The sequence below is a fragment of the Anastrepha obliqua genome, chromosome 5, assembly GCF_027943255.1.
Source record: "Anastrepha obliqua isolate idAnaObli1 chromosome 5, idAnaObli1_1.0, whole genome shotgun sequence".
NCBI classification, from domain to species: domain Eukaryota; kingdom Metazoa; phylum Arthropoda; class Insecta; order Diptera; family Tephritidae; genus Anastrepha; species Anastrepha obliqua.
Window position 1 is genome coordinate 24,715,721 of NC_072896.1, and position 22,593 is coordinate 24,738,313.

General features: G+C 31.7%; 1 protein-coding gene across 3 annotated transcripts in view; it reads left to right on the forward strand.

Moving 5' to 3' along the window:
- LOC129249449 (sushi, von Willebrand factor type A, EGF and pentraxin domain-containing protein 1) overlaps positions 1–22,593 on the forward strand; it is a 135,602-nt gene that overhangs the window by 7,379 nt on the left and 105,630 nt on the right. For 2 of the 3 annotated variants that reach the window (XM_054889276.1, XM_054889278.1), the window contains exon 1: positions 16,588–16,752. The exons of the other annotated variant lie outside the window; for it this stretch is intronic. The gene's annotated coding sequence lies outside the window, so the exon portion shown is untranslated. Of the gene's footprint in view, positions 1–16,587; positions 16,753–22,593 lie in introns of those variants that run through there. 3 annotated transcript variants of the gene reach the window in all.

A 22,593-nucleotide genomic window follows, 5' to 3' on the forward strand; every position in this document is an offset into this window, starting at 1 on the left:
CAACGATGTCAAATCACATGATCTTGGCGGCCAATTGACATCGCCGCGACGTGAGATTATTCGGCCATCAAATTTTTCGCACAAAAGAGCCATTGTTTCGTTAGCTGTGTGACAAGAGGCCCCGTCCTGTTGAAACCACATATCGTCCACATCTATATCTTCCAATTCGGGCAATAAAAAGTTCGTTATCATCTCACGATAGCAAACACTATTCACAGTAACTGCCTGACCGACCCAATGATGCCGCCGGCCCATAAACCGCACCAAACAGTCACTCCTTGTGGGTGCATTGGTTTTTCGGTAATCACTCTTGGATTATCATTCGCCCAAATGAGGCAATTCTGCTTATTGACGAATCCACTGAGGTGAAATCTGCCTCATCACTGAAGATGATTTTCTTCGATATGCATTTTGATTTGAACGCCCGTTTCATAATAAGCCTCAATAACTTTAATGCATTGCTCGGTTGTGTATCTTTCTATGATTGAAATTGAATTAGTCTGAAATTGCAAAATGTCAAATGAAATGCAGAAAAAGCTTGACGTTTAGGTGTGGTTTACATTCAACATCGGCCTTTGAAATTTAACCACCATTTACATTGATTTAGGGAGTTCTTTGATTAAAATTTTACTTAAATTATTTCTGCCTTGAAAAAAATAAAAAAGTAGTCCCGGGATTCATATACATTAATTTCAGGATATCTTTTATTAAAATTTAATTAAAATTTTGTCGAATTTTGAAAAAAAAAATAAAAAAGTAACCCGGGGATTCACATGTATTCATTTCGGGATTTCTTTAATTAAAATTTTATTCTAATTTTTTCGATACGTTTACTTGTACAAAAGGAGTCTTGGGTTCATATACGTTTACATCGGGATTTTGGGATTTTAAGATTGACATCTATAATTGACACATTATCAAATAAAAAAGTAGCCTTTGGATTCATATTTATTCATTTTGGGGTTTTGGGAAATATTTAATTAAAATTTAATTTCAATTTTTTCTATGCATTTACTTGAAAAAAGTAGTTCCTGGACTCATATACGCTAATTTCGGGATTTCGGGACTAACATCTCTAGTTAACATATTATCTCTTGAAGGAAGAAATCAATTAGTTGAAACATTTACTATGCAGTAGACTCTGATTCTAAGTGATAGCATTAGTTGAACGGGAATAAATTTTTCAAAAAAAAAAACTGCATAACATAAATCTGTATGTGAATTGTAAATTGCAAGAGCGGACATTTGGGTTGCCTTTAAAAATCACAATATTTTATCACTGTGTACACCTGTCTTTTCCTGATATTTCTCGTTACCTTCTGCATTGGCGCTGAGTCGTTAATTGTAAATTAAAGCGCGTTAACCCAAATTCCGTTGCCACAAAAAGAGTGAAAGACGGCGATGAAATGGCGGCTTGGAAAAAAAGTAAACCACCAATATTTATAGTTACGGCAGAATACTTACACATGCACCTGTTGTATGTTTGTCTGTAGGCTTTGTTGCTGTAGTCAATAAATTACTACACTACAACAAAGTTGTTCGTACAACAAACATAACAACCGCTACAACCCAATGGCCGCAATGAGAATTACGAATTATGCGGTTGTTGGAGTATTGAAAAAATTACCGCTAATAATTTACAAAAATAGAAATAACGAACGTCTTATTGAAGTATTTGCATTTTTTGTTCGCTTGTGTGGTGGGAGGTGAAGCAGCGCGGGGCGGAGCTGGGTGCTAAGCGATGGCGAAAGCAACCGAAATGTTTGTGAGCTCATCGTAGTACTTGCGTGCCCAATACTCAAATGTGTATACCTACATACCACCTACTGCTACGTGTATGTGTGAATGTATGAGTGTGCGCTAATGTAAGTAATTTTCAATTTACACAAATCACGTTCTGAATAAAAATTCTTGTAATAGTTTTTGTTTAGCCGAAAAGCGCAAAAACACAAACTGCATCGAACGGCACGATTACACATTTGGATGTGTGTATGCACGAGTGTGTGTGTATATGCATGTATGTATCTACATGTATGCTGTTCATTTATTTTGTGCGCTAATTAGCGGTAAACGCTAAAAGGGGCTGTTAATAAAATTCCCTCACCAGTTACTATGAAGCTGTTTGTTCATTTTTTTAATAATTTTTTAATTATTATTTTTTTTTTAATTTCGTGTCGAAATGCACATTTCATGCGGAAAAATACAAAATTAATGGCTGTTTACTTAATATTGATAAATGCTAGGGTGACGGGATCTAAAAGTACAACATTTTCTAAAATTCTAACATAAGTTAGGTTAAGTCCGGTTCTATTGTAGGAAAAATTACGAAGATCCCATTATGGGACCCACAGAGATTACCGAGCATAGCTTATAATTATTAATAAAAAAATAAGAAATAAATCATACTCGGTACGTTCTTCAAAAATGAAAAAGAAAATTTTTTCAAAAAATTCTACTCGAAAATATTAAATAAAAATAAGTTTTTTAAGAATATTTTATCTTGAAAAGTTAAGAAAAAATGCATAAAAAGGTTGAAAAGAAATGAAAAGTTTTTCCCAAAAATTTTAATCAAAAAACTATGACTAAAAATCAATTTGTTTAAATATATTTTATCCCCAAAAGTTAATAAACTAATTTATAAAAATGTCCCTTTGACAATGTCCCTTTAAAAAGTTTCTCACAAAAATTTTAATTAAAAAATAAAATTAAAAAAAAAATTACTAAAAAACTATAACCACAAAAAAAATGACTAAGAAAGTTTATAAAAATGTTAAGAAGAAATAAAAAGTTTTCCATAAATATTTTAATCAAAAAAGAAATATATCTTCCGCAAAATTTGTTTTTTATAGGTAATAAAAAAGTTTATAAAAATTTAAAAAAGAAATTAAAAGTTTTACCGCAAATTTTAATCAAAGAACCATAATTAAAAATAAATTTAGTTAAGTATATTTTAATCCAAAAAGTTAATAAACAAATTTATAAAATTCTCAAAGGGAAATATAAAGTTGTTCCTAAAAATTTTACTCAAAAAAATTTTTTTCAAAGTATATTCTATCCTGAAAATTAAAAAGAAATGTGCAAAAATGTTAAAAAGAAATTAAATGCTTCCCAGAAATTTTAACCAATTTTTATAAAAAAATTTAACAAAGAAAAAAAATGTTTGCAGTATATTTTATTCTAAGAAGTTAATAAGTAATATTGTATAAAAATGTCCAAAAGAAATAGAAAGTTTTTCCCAAAAATATAATTAAAAAAATTTGTTTGGAAATACATTTTATGCTAAAAAGTTACAAAAAATGTATAAAAATGTGAAAAAGAAATAAAAAGTTTTCCCCAAAAATTTTAATCAAAAAAATATAATTAAAAATATTTTTGCTGGAAGTATATTTTGTTCTTAAAAGTTAAGAAAAACTGTATAAAACTGTGATAAAGAAATAGGAAGTTCTTCCTAAAAATTTTAATCAAAACATTATTATTAAAAATAATATGTATAAAATAATTAAGTTACTAAACAAATTTATAAAAATGTCAAAAAGAAATAAAAAGGGTTTCCGAGAAATTCTAATCAAAAACAAAAAAAAAAGTTTAAAAAATAGTAATTTTTTGGTTTTAATATTTTGAAATATCTTGAAGAGTTAAGAAAGTTATTTGTTTTAATAATTTATCCTAATTTTAATAATTTATCTTAAAAAAATTATACAAATTTTAAAAAGAAATAAAAAGTTTTCCCAAAAATTTCTATCAAACAAATTAAATAAAACAAATTTTTTTTAAAGTATATTTTTTCCGGAAAAGTTGAGAAAATTATTTTTGTTAATAAACAAAAGTTTATAAAAAATTACTAAGAAACGTTAAATGAAATAACAAGTTTATGTTAAAAATTTTAATCAAAAAATATATTTAAAAAAATTTAATTACAAAAAAAAAAAAAAATTAGTTACCAACCAAATTTACAAAATTGTCAAAAAGAAATAAAAATGTTTTGCGATAAGGTTTAATAAAAAAAATGTTTTCCGAAAAGATTTAATAAAAAAAACAAAAACTTAAAATACTCATGAATACCAAACAGTTTTTAGCACTTTTAAGCCTTTAAGTGCAAAAGTGCTTTCAAATAAAAGGACTTGGGCGATTGAACAGAAGAACGCGAAAAATAGCCATCAGTCATAATTCAATGGCCAGAGACTGTAAATGTTGGCATAGCCTAGCCTATAAAATACAGTACTTACCTTGAATAAGTAATCAAATTGTTTTTAAATTTATCGCTTAATTTTTCACTGTCTACTTGAGTGTTATTTTTGCTCCGTGCTTTGCTTGTAAGAATGTCAGCTTTGGCATAAGCAAAGTAATTGATCTTTCAGCAAATAATTAACAAATAATCAAGCGAAGACCAGAAACAAAGCTGACAAACTCGCTTAACAGGATGCGAGACGTATTCTCGACTTTTGCATAAATAAAAGAAGTTTATTAGTCATATAAATTCGAATGAAATTTCTACGATGGGTTTTTTTTCTGGCTTATACATTTTTTTTTATACATTTTTAATATATTTGAGAAAGGAAAGGAGTTCATTGTACTTGTATCTCTAGCAGAACACTAACAAACTATTGGGTTGGGGAATAAGTTCGTAGCGTTTTTATCGAAGACTTTTATTTAAACAAAAAACAATAATTATATCAATAAGTTAATCAATGATATATTCACCGTTGCTGTTTACAACCTCTTCCCACCTCTCAACTACTTTGTTGGTGCCGTTCCGCTTGATCTGGTCCCAAAGCAGTTGTTGAGCCAATTTTTAAGGTACTCTTTGTTATCGAAGGTAACGCCCTTAATATTTGTTCAGTTTGGTCGGTGCAAGGTCCGCAGAATACTTTGTATTGTATGTTCACGGACTTCCCATTCCAGCTCTTGGAGTGCGGCTTTGACGACTAGTGCAACATGGGGCTTGACGTTTTCGTGAAGGAGTATGGTTCAACCATGTTGATCAGGTCTTTTCAGTCGAATAGCCTCATTCACGCAGTGTAGCTGGGCAATGTAGAATTCCTTGTTGACCGTGGCATTCTTTTCGAGCTTTTCCCAGTGCACCATGACCTCCCAGTCCCACAAAATACACGTCATGATCTTCTTTGGATGAAGATCCGGCTTGACTCTCGCCTTTGGAGTATCTCCTGGAGCCACCCACTCCTTTCTTTGCTTCATATTTATGTACTCGTATAGGCACCATTTCCCATCTCCCGTGACGATTCGGTACAAAAAGCGGTGTTTATGGCCGTGTGTTGCTCGATTGCAGGTGAGATGCAGTGAAGCAATTTGAAGGCGACTTTCTTTGTTTTTTTCGTTGAGCTCGTGAGGCATTCAGCCTCTCAAATTTTTGGGTAAACCCCATTGAATAAAGTGAGTGAGAATCGTTTTGTGATTGCAGTTCCCTTTTTCCGCCATTTCACGGCTGGTTCGGCGACCGTTCCCAGAATTCAGAAGGCCTTCTGCTGCGACCTTCATCGACGTCAAAGTCGTAATTTTGAACTTTGCAAACCATTTCCGTGCTGTAGACTTGCCTATGTCATTTCTCACGTCGCAAATGTCTTGGCTGCTTCGACAGCTTTTTGACCTCTATTAAAAGCAAAGAAAAGCAGGTGTCGAAAATGTTGATTTTTGTCCCCTGGTTATTCCATTTCTAAGCCTGAAAATGAATAAAAAATTATATAACTCAAAAATACAATTAACATAGTTTTGTAGAGCAGAAAGAGTTCTAACGAATGAATACATACCCTTTGTCAAACAGCAAACAAATCATTGTAAAATAAAATAAAATATATAAACGCTATGAACTTATTCCCCAACCCAATACGACTATATCTTAGTCGATTAATTGCTGTTCTCTTTACACTATAGATTAGAACGCCTCCAGGTATTTCGTGGACGACCGGTGTCCTTAAGGGTTCAACACTATTCTGCTTATGCTTTCTCTGTCTTTTCTGACAGTGTGCCTGATCCATCGTCGTTTACGATCTCTTGTCACCTTTTGGATTGGTTCTTGCGCGGTGATCTGCCACAAGTCCGCATTTCGGATAGTGTTAGGTCTAAAAACTTTACATATAATTCGCTCAAATAAGGATGATGTTCAAATAAGAATGATGCTAGATTATGTGCCATAAGGATGAAGTTGGTAGAGTTGAGTTTTGTTTTGGAAGACATTTCAAATCTTCCTTTTTGTCCTTGGTTTTAAGATAAGTCTCAATTGCGGCGCTCTCTGCTACCACCAGCTGGTACCGCACCGAATACTTTCAGAGACGGAGCGTTTGCATCCATTCGGACGACATGACCCAGCCAACGTAGTCGCTGGATCTTTATTCGCTGCGCTATGTCTATGTCGTCGTAAAGCTCATACAGCTCATCGTTCCATCGCCTGCGATACTCGTCGTCGGCAGCGTGGAAAGGTTCAAAAATTTTCCGCAGAAGCTTCTCGCTCATTCATTGATCAATTCGATTGGCATTCGATATCGCGTGGATTCGCTTAACTTTAATACTGTTTTGCTATAGACAATGCTTTTAATCAGTGAATCTTTTACAATTAAATATTTAGTAAAAGGTTAATGTAACTGGAATTCATTATGAGACCTAAATAAAGGGCATTCCAAAGACAGGTGTTAGGTGTTAAACGGGAGATATGGTTAATGATTTTTATGGCCGAAATTGGATGGTATTGATCTGGACAATGTTTATTTTCAACAAGACGGCGCTATGTGCCACACGACCAATGAAACCATTGATCTTTTACGGGAAAAGTTTCCGGACCGTGTTATCTCTCGAAGCGGTGATCACAATTGGCCACCGAGATCTTGTGATTTAGCACGTTGTGACTTTTTTCTTTGGGGCCACGTGAAAGAGAAGGTCTATGCAAACAGCGCAGGGTCGATTCAAGACCTCAAAGATGGAATTCGTGCGGCTGTCGAGGACATAGGGCAGCCACTTTGCAATTCGGTTATGGAAAATTTCATGAAAAGGATATTGTCTTGTAAGCGTGGTCGTAGTGGTCATTTGGCTGATGTTATTTTCCACTATTAACGGCATACCTTCCTCTTTCTTTGAATGTCAAAATAGTACCTCTTTTTAAATAACCCTATATTTCAAGGTAGTGGAAGAAAAAATTTCTAACTTATGTCAAAAAATTCAGTGGCCACATTCTATATTTCACGGTGGGGGAAGAAAAAATTTCTAACTTATGTTAAAAACTGACAGAACTTTGTTAATGGAGCGATATGAATTTTTATCCCCCCAAGTGCACGGACTTTGATGGAATTGCACAAAAATTTAATAGTCCCCAACACTTGCCAAATACAACCTCCTACAATTAAAAAAGCTTTTAATTATTTTCTCTCATATTTCCCTAATGATAAGGTAATTTATTATTTTAAATGAAAATTCAGTTATGCAATGCAAAAATCTGAGGGAGATAATCATGATGCAACTAAATTTCAAATTTCAAACGAAAAAATGTCATTAACAAATTTGTATTATCAGCATAAAAGCGCATTACCGCAACTCAACTCAACAGCAACAACAACAACACTTTCCTTCGCAAATGCAATGCTTCGCATTCGTAAGTTCAAGGGTTTCATAAAAAGAAATATTTGTCGCTTCCTCATTGGGGAAATTTCCAAAATTACATATCGCTTACCGGCAATAAATATTTCTAAGTGTAAGTGCGAGTATTAACTCAAATATTTATGTACCCAACACTAAGCAATTAATGTCAGTGGCGCTGCTCTTGACAGACGCTGACTGTAATAAGCTGACGTTGATGGACAGCAGTACGTCATAATAACTGCTGCTGCTGCTGCTTTGGCTATCAACATCATTGCCAACGCTGCTGCTGCTGCTGCGCATACGCAACGCGAAAGTGCTGAAATGAAAGTGAAGAAAGTTTTCGTTGGCCCGTAAGTTGTGTGTACGTTAGCGTGTGACTGCGTGAACGAGTGAATGATTGAACGAATGAATGAATGATCTTCACTTTTGGGCTACATTTTTGCACAAAAATACGAAATCATAGACTAGATTTTGAGCGGTATATTAAAAAAATAAATAAAAAGAAGAAGCAACAAAAAAAAAAAATAAATAAATAAATAAGAAATGTTAATATTAATGGCCAGTGAAAAAGGCAAGTGTGAAAAATTTGTTGTTTTTGCATGTGCGAGTGCTGTTCAAAATATATTTTAACACCTTTTTTGCTTGTTTGCTTACTACCCGACTACTAGACTTCTGTTAGAAAATAGCAATGAGGTCGAGTAGCTATGTAAGCAGGAAAATTTTGATTGCTGCTCAGTTAGGTTTGGCAGCCGCATCGCACATAGAGACAACGATGCCACTTTGACCACGAAATGGGTCTGTTGTTACTCTGCTCAGTAACTCTCTACGCAATTTCATATTTCTATGAAAACATTTTTAAAAGTAAATAATTTCTACTCACTCAACAATTAGACACTTCTTCTTTGAAAGAGCAGTGCATTTGCTTTGAATCCAACAATTTTTTCCACCTTAAAGTAGTATCAACTGAATAAATCTGAAATTAGTGGAATTTTAGTACTAATCGACTAAGTTAGGTTAGGATAAATGGCTGCCGAAATGAGGGTGCACTTGAATGAAGAACCAAATTCGTCCATTGTGATGCCACACAGCGGAAAACAGAGGAGGGGAAAACAAATGAAACGAAGAAGAGAGACGACTAATCACCTAAAAAGTTGCCATTTTCCATTTTTAGTAATTATTCTAACGCACGGCTAATTGAAGTGTCAATGTGTTTCCTTATCTTTTAGTGCAATCACCAAAAAAGTGACAACCCACTTTCATTTGTGCTCATTACAAAAAAAACTACAAATAACTTTGTAAATCGGTGAAAGTTTAGGGTGTAGCTAACGGCTGCTTTTAAGGGCTCAGTGAAAAATATTGCAACAAAAACTAGTATGGGAAAAAATATAGTTGCAGGAATATAGGAACCAAGAAAATACTTTAAAAAGAAAAAAGACTAGCTTCACGTTGAAACGGGGTATCGATAACTCAGGCATCGACAGATAAAATAATGAATTTCTATTTGCCCAAACTAATATAAGTCATTAGATGCCCATTGGCCTAAAATATGCGAAAATTATATTCCATTTTTTAGCTATCATTTTAAAATTTTTCTGATGCACTGAAAGTCAAGGCAGGTTAACATTTACGCGTTCTTGAGATTACTGAAAACTCTATTTTAACTTTGTTGAAGTAAAAAAAAAAAACAAAAATTCCAAAATTGTGATGTCTTATTAGTATTACAAAAAACTGCTTCAACGGGTGATTATGGGGATAAGTTTTTATATGTCAGTAAATGTTATTATATTATATAATATATTATTATACTTCTAAATAAAGTGCTCAATCTAAAAGTTTACTCCATGTGACACTAGGAACGTGATATCGTTTCCTCCAAAAATCTTACTTTACATATCCGAAGGCCTCAGACTTTGTTCGGATTCGGATTGTAAAGAGCATTGTATTAATCAAGTTCGTTTCTTAAGTCTTCGTTGTAAGTGCACGCAATGATGCTTTCATATGGATGTGTGTATATGCATAGCAGCATGTGCATAGAAAATAACAATAATTGAAGACATTCTTTGCTGAGATAGAGTATATACAGTTGTGAGAATGCTTTACATACAATAACACTTATCATAACTTGCCGTTAAAAGAGAAAATTAGTACAAAATTTGTTCTTAATTTGCTCTCTGAATAGTGTACGTACTGCACATACAATAACTCTAATCATGGCTTGTGTTTAGAAGAGAAAATTGATACAAGATTTTTTTTTTAATTTGCTCTCTGAATAGTGTAGGTGGACTAGCAGTGGGTGCAAGCAAAATGAGTAATTATTAAAGTTATTGATGAATTTTTACATACAATTATAAGCGATAACCAATATTTTATAACAGGGTTTTAGCAATTTGATAAATCTTATACAAATAAAGGCGAATTGCAACTATACCGAAAAAAAATTTTAGTGGAATGAAATCTGAAATTCTTTCAGTATCCAGAAAAGATCATAGCACGGATTATAATCGCCAATATTACTTAATTGCATTACTTTTGACCCACAAAGTCTTTAGAAATTATTTTGATGTTTTAGTGCTTTTAATGTCTGATGAGATAATTTGGCACATTAACGGCATACAACCTCAATTATGCCTCAGCGGCATCGAAAATTTGGACCATCGGGTGGAGGTGTGCCGTCGAGGCCGCAGCGGTTATTTGGCCAATATTTTGATTTATGCGTAATTGAGCCATAGTAATATTATCATAATAAGGAAAAATGATAATAATTTTCTAAAAAAATTGTATTGTATTCAAAATCAACACCGGCCCTTAAAACTTAACCACCCTTTATATTAGATTAGATTAGATTACTTCCAGGTTTTTACTTCAACCCCTGATCTTTGGTGCTCATCTAGACCCAGTTCCCTTATTAAATTCAGGATAGAGCTTGGTTGTGCTGAGCGTAGATGCCTTATATCCGGCTGTAGTTCGTCGAGAAGTGTCAACCTACTCCGCGCTATAGCGCTGCACTCAAGGAGAAGGTATATTGGAGTCTTCTGGGATTGGTCACACACAAACGACAAGAGTAAGTGGACCGAACGTACCCGAACATGTGCAGATGACTACGCATACTTAAATATATGAAAATAAGAGTATAGAAATATGACAAATGAAATTTGAAAGCCGAATTTCTTTTAAAATTCACTAAAATTCAAGCTGCATTTATTTTGTGTAGGTATTGAGGTATTGAGTAGGCACTGATTGTAGGTATTCGCAGTTACGCAATCTTGTTTGCATATATACCATATACATATACTTATTATTTTTTGTACATTTTCTGTTTTTCTTTTTGTTTTCCTTTTTTTTCATTTCATTGAATTGTCAACTTTTTTCTAGTCAACACTTTGCCCTGCCCGCTGATTTCATTTATGAAATTATACAGCCATCAATGGCAAGACCTGTTACCTTCGTGCTTTGTCTGTGCATAAATTGTCTGGATAAGAAATATACACACACACGAGCATACCATCCTACTCGTATCTACTAAGAAATTTGAAATTAATAAGTATATTAGCAATGGTGTGGCCGATCTTTGGTAATGAAAGTGACTGCCACATTTATTATGTCCATTTGCTGATTAACTTTATGAAATATGTTATGATGCTATACCGCATAGCAGACTTTGTTTATATGTGTATGTGTATATGTGTTTATGCAGCTGCGTGCTACTACAACTAAACAACAACCGCATGTGACAGCTTAATAACGTACACAACTTTCCAGGCAGCTTAAGAAATTTTTTTACTAAGAAATGATTTCCAGCCAAATAACAAAGAGTGGCTGGCAATGCAATCTTTAAAAGCGAAAATATTTGTTTTAATTTGCTTTTTCCTTACACTAGTATTTACTTAATACCTTAAACGGCTTAAATTGTTACGCGTTATTTAGTTATTATTGATTTTGTAGCGAGCAAATCAAGTGCAGCCAGCGAATTGTTTGATTTGAGTGAAAATGTCACAGCGAAAATTTGTGCAGTTGTACATAAAAATACAAATAAATATAAACAGTGAACACATATCAGCACACAAGCAACACACATACATACGTGTCACAAAAGTACGGCGTGTTCAGCGCGCAAGTTTGTGTCTTAAGTCTTTTGTATGCACAACTGGTCTACTCATTGGCTGGCTGGCTGGCAGGTTAACTGCACATGTGTAAAAGCGGTCGAGTTGCTGAAATTGGAATTTTTATAACCCAGCTGCAACCGCAAATGTGCATAAAGTTAACCATTTTGTGTGATTTTTGTAAACAAGTTGCGATTGTGGCTTTTTTCCACAGGTCTACGCAGATTACGCGCTGACGCACATTTTTGCGCTGGGAGTAGGTGCCGCGTCATCGCCGAAAAAGGTTGGTTGAAGCTGTTGTGGTTGAAGAAAAAAGTTATAAAAATTACAAAAATGAAAAAAGAAATAAAGTAAACAAAAGCAAAAAAAAAAATATTCAAAAGTAACAACAACATTACCCATAAGCCATATATCTCGTATAAATGAAAGAAAAAAAAAGAAAAGAAGCAAATACAGCCTGCAGTGTTGCGTGCGCGCGCGCGCAGGAAAACTTCAATGGCTAGAAATACCTGTTTCACATAACTATATGCTTTTTTAAATTTATTTTTCAACTTTTCTACGGCGCGTTTAATTCAGGTTTTGTTTTGACATGAAACATAAAAGGCTTTTCTACCCTTTTTTGTTATGCTGAATGCCACACAGAGGTCTAAAATAAGTAACAGTATAGTTTTTTTTCTTAATCTTTTTTATTTTTTTTTTAATTTTATTTATCGCTATTTAATTTGGTATTGCATTTAATTCACGTTGATTTGTATTGCTTTTTTTCGCCTCGCCAGTTTTCGATTGATTGATATGGCACAAGTGGTTTCGGTTTGATTGAATTTTACGCGGCTCACAGCGCAATTCGAATTCCTCTCGCTGTCTCGGCAATGGGCAGTAATTACAAATTAAGAAAAGAAAATAATGAAACTTGTTGTCGGCTGTTGCATGTAGGGTGAAAGTGTTACTACTGACCAATATCTACGATTTATATAATGTGCACTTTATTAAATAAATAAAAAGGCGTTAGCATTGTTCAGGTTTGTGTGAGGTGAGTGGGTCAGCAGCAATTAATTTAGACATTTATTTTTATAAATTGCGCTGGGCCAGACTAAGTGCAACTGCTCAAAGTTGGAGAAACCTCATAAGGGATAGGGGAAGTGCAATTGAGTTCTATGAAAATTTTTCACCGGTGCTAAGGGCGAAAAACAAAAAGTGAAATAAAAATAAAATTGAATTGAAAAGTAAAATAATTAATAAAATAATAAATAAAATAAAATTAAAAATACAATAGTAATAAAATTAATAAGCCCACTCTGATTTGTACTCAATATGAATCCTCTAGGCTATATCTGGTAAGAGACGAGATATGGTTTTGTACCAGAGCATGGACATTTTGGAAGTTGCCGACTGAGCTACCCATTCTGCGTAGAGGATTTATGCCAGCAAACCCAACCAGCTAGAAAGCCTTTTGAAATGTGTCAAAATCTTCTTCAAATATATAAGAATGCCAAAGATTTTGGAATGACTCTTTACGCCGGTTATCAAAAGACTTGTTGAACCCACATGTCGATCCAACATTGTTCCGCTTATGCCTTACCAACAGGTCGACAATCGCTGAAACCGATAAAATCACAGAAATAATCGAAGTTGATCGGCATATTGGTAGTCGTCGAGCTAAAGATTGACCATGAAACAGAAATTTTACGCAAAAATAATGGATTTATTGTTCCCCAAAGCAATATATTGTTTTTGCTTAAGGTTAATAGAGTATCCAAATGCATAAACAAAAATTGAGAGCTTAGAATAATTTGAGCGAAATTTTACAATTTGAAGACAAACTAAATATAAAAAAATTAATATAGTTCAGCTAATCTACTTCTTCAGTGTGACTTGATATATATATTAAAAAATATTTAAAGCATGCCATACATTTTTTTTAGTTTTAATATTTTTTTTTTGAATAGAAAAAAATAATTTTTAAAAATTTTGGAGCAATTGGAATAATTTTTTAGCAGTTATTTAAACCGATTTGAGAAAGTTATAAAAAATAAATATAATTTTTTCATGCCGATATTTTGCTCATCGAAATGCAAAATAATGTTGGAAAAAGAATTAGTAAACATTGTTGTTTTTTTTGCAGATACTTCAAACAATTTAAAAACGTAACAAGAAAAAAATTGTTTTTTATTTCAATATTTTTTCATCAAGTATTTTGGATATGGAAAAAATAATTATTTACATAGATTTTATACAAAGATTTGAAATAATTTGAAAAGAAAAACAAAAATTTTTTCATCTCAATATTTCTGTCATTGAATATTTTGAAGTTGAAACGGTGATTATTAGAATTTTTTGGAGCAATTGAATTAATTTTTATACAAATATTTGAAACAATTTGAAAAAGTACCAATTGAATGTAGAAAAAATAATATTAATTATTAAAAATTCTTGGAGTAATTGAAATAATTTTTTACTGATATTAGGAATAATTTAGAAACAATTTGAAAACGTTACCAAAAAAAATAATAATTTTTTTTATTTCAATATCGTTTTCAGCGAATAGATGTATAAAAAAAATAATTATTAAACATTGTTGGAGCAATTGAAATAATTTTTTTGCAGATACTTAAAACAATTTGAAAACGTAACAAAAAAAAATTGTTTTTTATTTCAATATTTTTTCATCAAATATTTTGGATATAGAAAAAATAATTATTGATGTGAAACTTCTTAGGCGTCCATGGCCGAGGGAGAATAGAGAATACAATTTCAAGGTCATGCAACATTTTGGGCACTTTCGTTCCGCGAGAGAGGTCAAAGATATAACGTAGAGGAAAAAGAGTGAGAGAGCTATACTCTATATATATATTAGATACACTTTAGGCTATTTTTCCCGAGCTTTTCCTTGCTTTTGTCATTGAATATTTCGCAAGTGGTTAAGATAATTATTCAAAATGCTTGAAGCAATTGAAACAATTTTTATTTACAGGTATTAGAAACAATTTAAGAAAATACAAAATAACTGTTTTTTTGTATTTTATGAATATAGAAAAAATAATTATTAAAAATTCTTGGGGCAATTCAGATAATACTTGAGAGATATTTGAAACCGCAACAAAGAAAAGATAATATTTTTTTTCCTTTCAATAATATTGAAATATTTCTCATCGAATATTTTGAATATAAAAAAAAAATCCAAAAATTTTTGGGGCAATTAAAACAATATTTTTAAATATATAAAAAACAATTAAAATTAATTTTAAAACGTAACAAAAAAATAATTTTTTTATCTCAATCTCGGATATAGAAAAATAATTATTTAACATTTGAAAATTTGTTTTTTTTATTTTGATAAAATTTTTTAAATAATTTGGTTACAGTTACTACAAATAATGAGAAACAATTTGAAAATATAACAAAAAGATAATTTTTCATTTCAATATTCTTTTGATCGAATATTTTGAATGTAGAAAATATTATTCCTAAAATTTTTTTAAATAATTAAAAAAAAATTTTTTTTTCTCTCACAAATTTTGTTAAAATAATTTTTTTTATTGTAAGATTTTAGAAACAATTTGAAAACATAACAAAATAAATATTTTTTTTATTTCAATATTTTTTCATCGAATATTTTTAATATAGAAAAAAAAATTTCTTAAAATTTTTTTTATGCATTTATTTTTCATTTTTAGGGCAACTGAAATAGTTTTTATACAGTTATTTAAAACAATTCTTTAATTTTAATTTATTTTTTCATTTCATTTATTTTCACCCGAAAGTTAACTAGACAAAACAACTTTTAAGTGAAGAATACCCAATTAAGGAAACCTAAAACCAATAAAATTCAGTCACAACAAAAATATTTAATTAATGCAGATTCTTACCAAGTCTCACAACTTAAATTTTTATCTATGCATCTACATACTCCTTTTTTATGTGCCAAGAAAAAAATTAAAATTTTCGTGTGCCGCATAAATTTGCCGCTTTCTTCGAGCCACGCCAAATGCGCCGTTCTAACAGAGCCGCCTAAAATCTTTCTATTTTTGTCTATTTTCTCCAATTCGTTCCGTTCCATGCTTGAAGCTCTCCACTAACACTGCCGCCTCGAACGGCAAATTAGGTTACAAACTAAAGTCGTTGCATAAAATTAAAATTAAAAACAGCATCCAGCAGCAGCTGGTCTTTGTTGTTGGTCCCATGCTAGCCGCAGTTCGATGGTTGGCAGGTTGATACGGCTAGCAGCATTCCATAGGCTGACTGGGCAGCGTAAGCAGCTTGAGGGGAGATCGTGGAAAACTAGTTCATTAGGTCTGCTTGTAGGCTGGCTATTTTGTATACTTCTGTACATATGTAACTATACACACACACACACATACACACATATGCAAACATATCTAATAATTTGTAATCGGCATCACTGAGCTCCTGCGGTGGGCCGTTTGTTGGTGGTATTGATTGGAATTACATTGTAAAGGTGTATGGGGTGTGCCGCACAAATCTTCTTGACACACGTAAATACTCGCGCATACAAAATTTAACACCTGATTGCGCACAATAACAGTAATTTCAGCGTCGAAAATTCGAAATTTTAAAAATTGAATTTTGGGCAGACTTCGAAGTTCATAATGCGAAGAACGTGGCGTTGATGCTGGCTACTCAGACATGCATACGCACACACACTCATTCAAGTCAGTGTTTTTGTTTGCGTATGAGTGTGCAAGCGCACACACATCCGTACTTAGGCGTAGCTTTGTTTGCTCGCATACCGGTTTGCGGTTGCTCGCGCTTTTTATTTGCTTTTCCTTTGTGAGTGTGTGTTGGTTTAGTAGCTGCACAGTTTTCTCGCTTCTCAGCGCCGAGCTGCCGCTTGCTTGCTTGGCTTGTGAGGTTCTGGCTTTCAGTTAGGAAACAGTACCCGTCGTCTAAAGCGCTCGTAAACGGCCGGAGCGCACGCGTAGTTATCGTTTCGAGTTAACACTTTTTGGTGTTGTGACCGTTAGTGTATTTTTTTTTTGTTTTTTTTTTACTAGTCCGTATTGCGTGACTTGTGTGATTGCAGTGTGCTCCAAAACTACGGTGTTAAAGGGTACGAATTTATTTTTTCTCATTGAAACGTCTTACCTACTTACAAATATAGCTGAGTGTTGTGTGTGCCTGTTTGGGGTGTTGGATTTTTTCAAACAATACATGAAATCATGCGCAAGGAAATGTAAAAAAATCTCTAAAAAATTGTGTCAGTGTTACGCAATTCATTTTTAATTTTAAACAAAATTTTTTCATCGGAAATGTTTGTCCAGCCTGGTGGTGGTGGCGGCTGCATCTAAACATGTTTGCGTGTTTATGTTGTTTGTTGGCGTGTGCTTGGATGCTATGTCAAAGTGCCGTTAACCTAAATTTTACTCTCATGTAATAATTAATGTTGACCTTCATTACTCAAAGTAAAAAGTTAAAACAAAAAAGTTTCAGAATAAAGTTGCACGATGCCTACTTTGGAGGCAATGCCTACTTACAATGAATATTTGAACAATAAAATGTGTAAAAATTCATAGCTAAAAAAAAATTTTTAAATAGATATTCAGAGAACAGAAAGTTTCATAAAAAACAGAAAAATATGCATTTAAAAAAAAATAGAGATATGTGTAAAATATTTATAAAAATAAAAGAAAGCTTCGACGAACATTGAAAATCTGTAAAATCTCGGCAAACTATTAATGCAAAAAAAAAAGAAATAAACAAAACAAAACAAAAAGAATAATAATAAGAAAAAATTATTTAAAAAAAATTAAAAATAATTAAAAAATATTAAATCTTTGAAAACTAAAAATGCGTGAAAACTTAAAGGACTTACATATTTAAATAAAAACCAAAAAATAGATCAAATATTTATTGGGTATTTTAAAAAAATATTTTAAAAATAATAAAAATTGCTTTGAAGCTTAAAAAGTAAATTTTTGAAACTAGTTTTTTAAAAATAATAATGAAAAAATCTTTTAAAAATAATAAAATTAGCTTGAAAGCTTAAAAACTAAAAAAACTAAATATTATAAAAAAATATTTTAAAAATAGTGAAATTAGCTTGAAAGCTTAAAAATTAAAGAAAAAGAAAAATAAAATAAAATAAAAAAAATATTTTAAAAACAATGAAATTTGTTTGAAAGCTTGAAAATTAAAAAATTAAATATTGTAAAAAAAAATCTTTTAAATATAATAAAGATTACTTTGAAAATTAAAAATCAAACATTAAAAAAATATTTTAAAAATAATGGAATTTGCTTCAAAGCTTAAAAATTAAATATTATAAAAAAGTATTTTAAAAATAATAAAAGTTGCTTTAAAGCTGAAAAATTTAAAAATTAAATATTACAAAAAAATATTTTAAAAATAATAAAATTAGCTTGAAAGCTTTAAAATTAAAAAAAAGAAAAAAAAAATAAAATTAAAAAAAATATTTTAAAAACAATGAAATTTGTTTGAAAGCTTGAAAATTAAAAAATTAAATATTGTAAAAAAAATCGTTTAAATATAATAAAGATTACTTTTAAAATTAAAAATCAAACATTAAAAAAAATATTTTAAAAATAATAGAATTTGCGTGAAAGCTTAAAAATTAAATATTATAAAAAAAATTTTTTTTAAGAATAATAAAATTTGCTTTAAATCTTAAAAATTAAAAAATTAAGTATTATAAAAAAAATATTTTAAAAGTAATAATATAAGGTTGAAAGCCTAAAAATTAAAAAAATAAATATTTTAGGAATAATAAAATTTGCTTTCAAGCTTAAAAATTAAAAAAATAAGTATTACAAAAAAATTTTTTGTTATATATTAAAATTTGCTTGAAAGCTTAAAAATTAAAAAAATAAGTATTATAAAAAAATATTAAAAATTAAATTTGTTTGAAAGTTATAAATAATAATAATAAAAAATATTTTAAAAATAATAAAATTTACTTTCAAGCTTAAAGTAAATATTATAAAAAAATATTTTAAAAATATTAATAAAAAAATCCACTAAAAGTAAAACAATTTGCTTTAAAGCTGAAAAATCAGACATTTTAAAAAAATATTAAAAAAAATAAAATTTATTTGAAAGCTTAAAAATTTAAAATTAAATTATTGTATATATCTGGTATACTGCAAAAACTCTCTTAGAAAAGAGAATATCACTAGAGGATATCCGCTTTTGCACTGACAGTCAAGCGGCCGTTTGATTCTGTCTCTTATCTCTTAAGAAAATAAGTTTCAGAATTCTGTCCAAGTTATCTGGATACCGGGTCACAGTGGATTCGAAGGTAACTGCAAAGCTGATGAGCTCGCAAGAGCTGGAGCTGCGCAATCAAATGTTGGTAACTTACCCATAATCCACATTCCGCTCGCAACATGTAAAATGATCATTGATCGAGAATTTCACAGCATTGCTGTTCGGAGGTGGCGAGTGGAAATTACTTGCGTTACGACCTGACAAATCTAGCCATCTTACAATCTGAAACAGACAAAACCCCTTATAAGTCTTTCGAAACACGAGCTAAGGCATATATTATCTCTTATCACCGGCCACTGCCTTTTGGGCACTCTTGCACGTCGGCTCGGGGTTCCTCAAAACGACCTGTGCAGATACTGCGAGGACGAAGATGAGGAAGTATCGAGCAGGCATTTGTGCAGTGCAGTTGTCCCGGCCTAGCCAGAAGTCGACTCGCTCTTCTAGGCTCTTCAACAATTGACAATCTTTCAGTACTCTCGGACCTGAAAATCGAATCTCTCATCAAATTCTCGGAACGAATTTATATCTTTGACCAAAATCTATAGTAAAAATCTCGGTTAGGTGGGGAAATTATATAATATAATGAACTCTAGGGCAACACAACGGACCCAACTTGCGGTCTATGTGGCACTCCGATGCGGAGTCACCCCTTAAACCGACCAACCAACCATTGTATATATCTCCTATAAATAATAACAATAATAATAATAAAAAATTATATATTTATTATAAAAATTTCACGCATTCCCAGCTAGTCATTACAGCGATTATTGCAAGCTGCTATAACTATCGATAAAGATGTTTGTGCGAGTGTCGAAATCTGCTACAGTAATTAGGAAGCCGGAAAGGCTTTTGAAGATCAAACTGCGGGCAAAAGACAACTACTCCTCACGTCATTTTGGAGCCATCTGTGAAGAAACCGTATGCATGGTAATCAGATTCTAAACACTTCTGTTAGCCATTCTGTTCTATTACAAAACCAGGTCTCTTGCCAAAGATTACCTAAAGTTTACTTAACCCTCGCTAAGCATAAACTGAGAATGCTCAAAGGCATTCTCTCAGGCTATAGCCGATTGCGAAGTCATCTGCACAGGATTGGGATATGATCCACTGATTCTTGATTTTTTTGCGATCAATCTCCGGAGACTCCAATAAATCTTCTCCTTCTTTTCGAATGAGGAATCATAGCGTGAAGAAGGTTAATGCATCCCAGATAGCCAGAAGAAAGGCAGCTCTATCTTGAGTTTAATAAGGGAACTGGGTCTGGATGAGGTACTGTGATGAGTAGAGAGCATAAAAGGCCATAAGGTCGAAGTGCAAGCCTTTAATTTATTCTATTCTATTCTATAAATGAATAAATCTTAAATTTATTTTATTCTATTCTAAAAGTGAATAAAAGAAAGCGGAAGCAGTAATAATTTTTCGACATTAAAGTTCAATACAAAATACTTCAAATGCCAATACGAATTTTTTATGTTTGCAAATGACGGGTATTCTACTTCTTTGCAATTAAAAAATATGCATTTTTAATATTTAATCTTTAGCAAACTTTTTCAATGAAGCCTGAGGCTTATCTAAAATTTTTTTTTTTTGATTTGGTATATATTTTGCTTTCAAATACGGCAAACGATATAAGTTTAGATGAAAAAATCAAACAAATTATCTTAATACTGATTTTGATTTGAATTTCTTATTTTATTTTTTTCCATATATTTGCTTTTTACTATTGTATATTTTTCATTTTTATATTTTTTGTATACAATTTTCTGTTTGTGTTTTTATGTTTGCCTTTTTTTGTGTACATAAAAAATATTTGAAAAACTAGCAACTTTCGGTTTTGCTAGTCTTTAATTAAAAAAAATTAAAAATTTAAGAAAAAATTTAAAAAGTGGTAAGAAAATGTTAAAAAAAAATTGTAAAAAAAATTCAGAAAAATAAAATACATAATTATTTATGCATTCCTCCAAAGATAAGTAATATTTTCCGCCATTGGTAAAAAATCTATTAAACCATGCAAAAATATTTAAATCGAACACCGAAAAGAGTTCAAGAAAAACCCGTTTGCTGTTCAGAAGTTATCAGGCAAAAACAAAAAACAAACAAGAAAAAACGCTGGAATTTTTGCAAAAGTGGTAAAAGCCGCACAAGTCACACAAGCATGCACATACACATCACACATCACACATACCCATACACACATACACTCATGCACTCTCACAACTCCGATGATATTTGTCGCGGCATCAATGCTTGCATGAAGACTCTCCACCAGCGCATGTAAGCCAAGTGCCAAGCAAGCCAGGGCGGAGGGGAAAGAGAAAAGCAAAACTTCTTCGAAAGAAGTCCAACTTGCCCAAGTGAAAGTTCAACCGATTGAGTGCAGCTGTGGTGTCGCTGTCGCGCTGCCACCATTGAAATCAAACGATGCCACTTGTTGCTTCTGGCTTTTGACTTTCCGCTTTTTCTTCTTTTTTGTGTTGTGGCCAAATAAAGACTAATATATCAGCAAGCAAATAAAGATTAACAATCGTACACAAGATGGAAAAGAAATTAAAAAAAGCTGAACAAGAAGTAAAAATTGCTTTGCCTAATGGCTGGATAATGAAGAAGTGACTATCGCATACTGATATCAAAACTTAGCTAACAGCAGCCATTAAGGAAGCATAAAATTGAGAGAAAAAGCAACATTCGAGATTTTTATATAAATGAATTTTTGTACAACATTTTCATATCAGCTGAGCGCAACTAACTTAACTTGAATTTTCTTGTGAAAATAAATTTGTTGCTTCTACCTGTAATTTTATGGTATTCATCGTTGCTTCTGGGGTGAATTTCGCAATTATATAGAGAGAAAGATCTGCTGTTATTTCAATGCCGTAGAGACGAGATTCAGCTGCTTGACATGAAAGATTTTTTGCATTATCGTTCTTAAGGCGACAGATACCTGCAAACGGCCAGATTTTCGCTGATTTTCATTAAAATTATTTAAAATGAAGAAGTCAATATATTTTTTTCAACATTGGCATACAGTTTATTTATACATTAAAATAATATAAAATTTTTATTTTTTATTTAAAATACACGGATGTACACTCAATTCTTTCAGGAAGGTCGCAGCGGAACTTCTCAATCGGCGGGCATTGTAGCATCGGCGTCAGTGACCTGAATACAAAAAACCAAACATTTTTTTGTTTATTAATGTCATAATTTCTATATGAATTAACAATAAATGGAAAAAATGGAAAAAAAGAATTTTGGAGCGAATTTTCTTACTATTTTTGCTTCGAAAAAATTATTTTTCGAAAAATTTTCGAAAACTTGAAACATATAGAAAGTAATGCCATAAAAAAGAGGTGTGCAAAATTTCAGGGAGATCGGTCAATAACTTTTCGAGTTATCGTGTACGCCATTTCGAAAAATATAGTTTTGAGAAAAACGCGTCTAAAGTCGGCAACGTAACTATACCACACCCAGTGCTCGAACGCAAAGAATAGAGTCGTCACACGTGACGATCTATAATACATGTAAAAAATACCTAAATTTACGTTCTTTTTCAATGGTTTATATTAACATTTTATGAAAAAAAAAAATTTTTCGAAATTTTACAGGTATCTGTCCCCTTTTTTTTTAAGGAGGGATCAGAAACATCTCAAAGGTGCCGTCACAC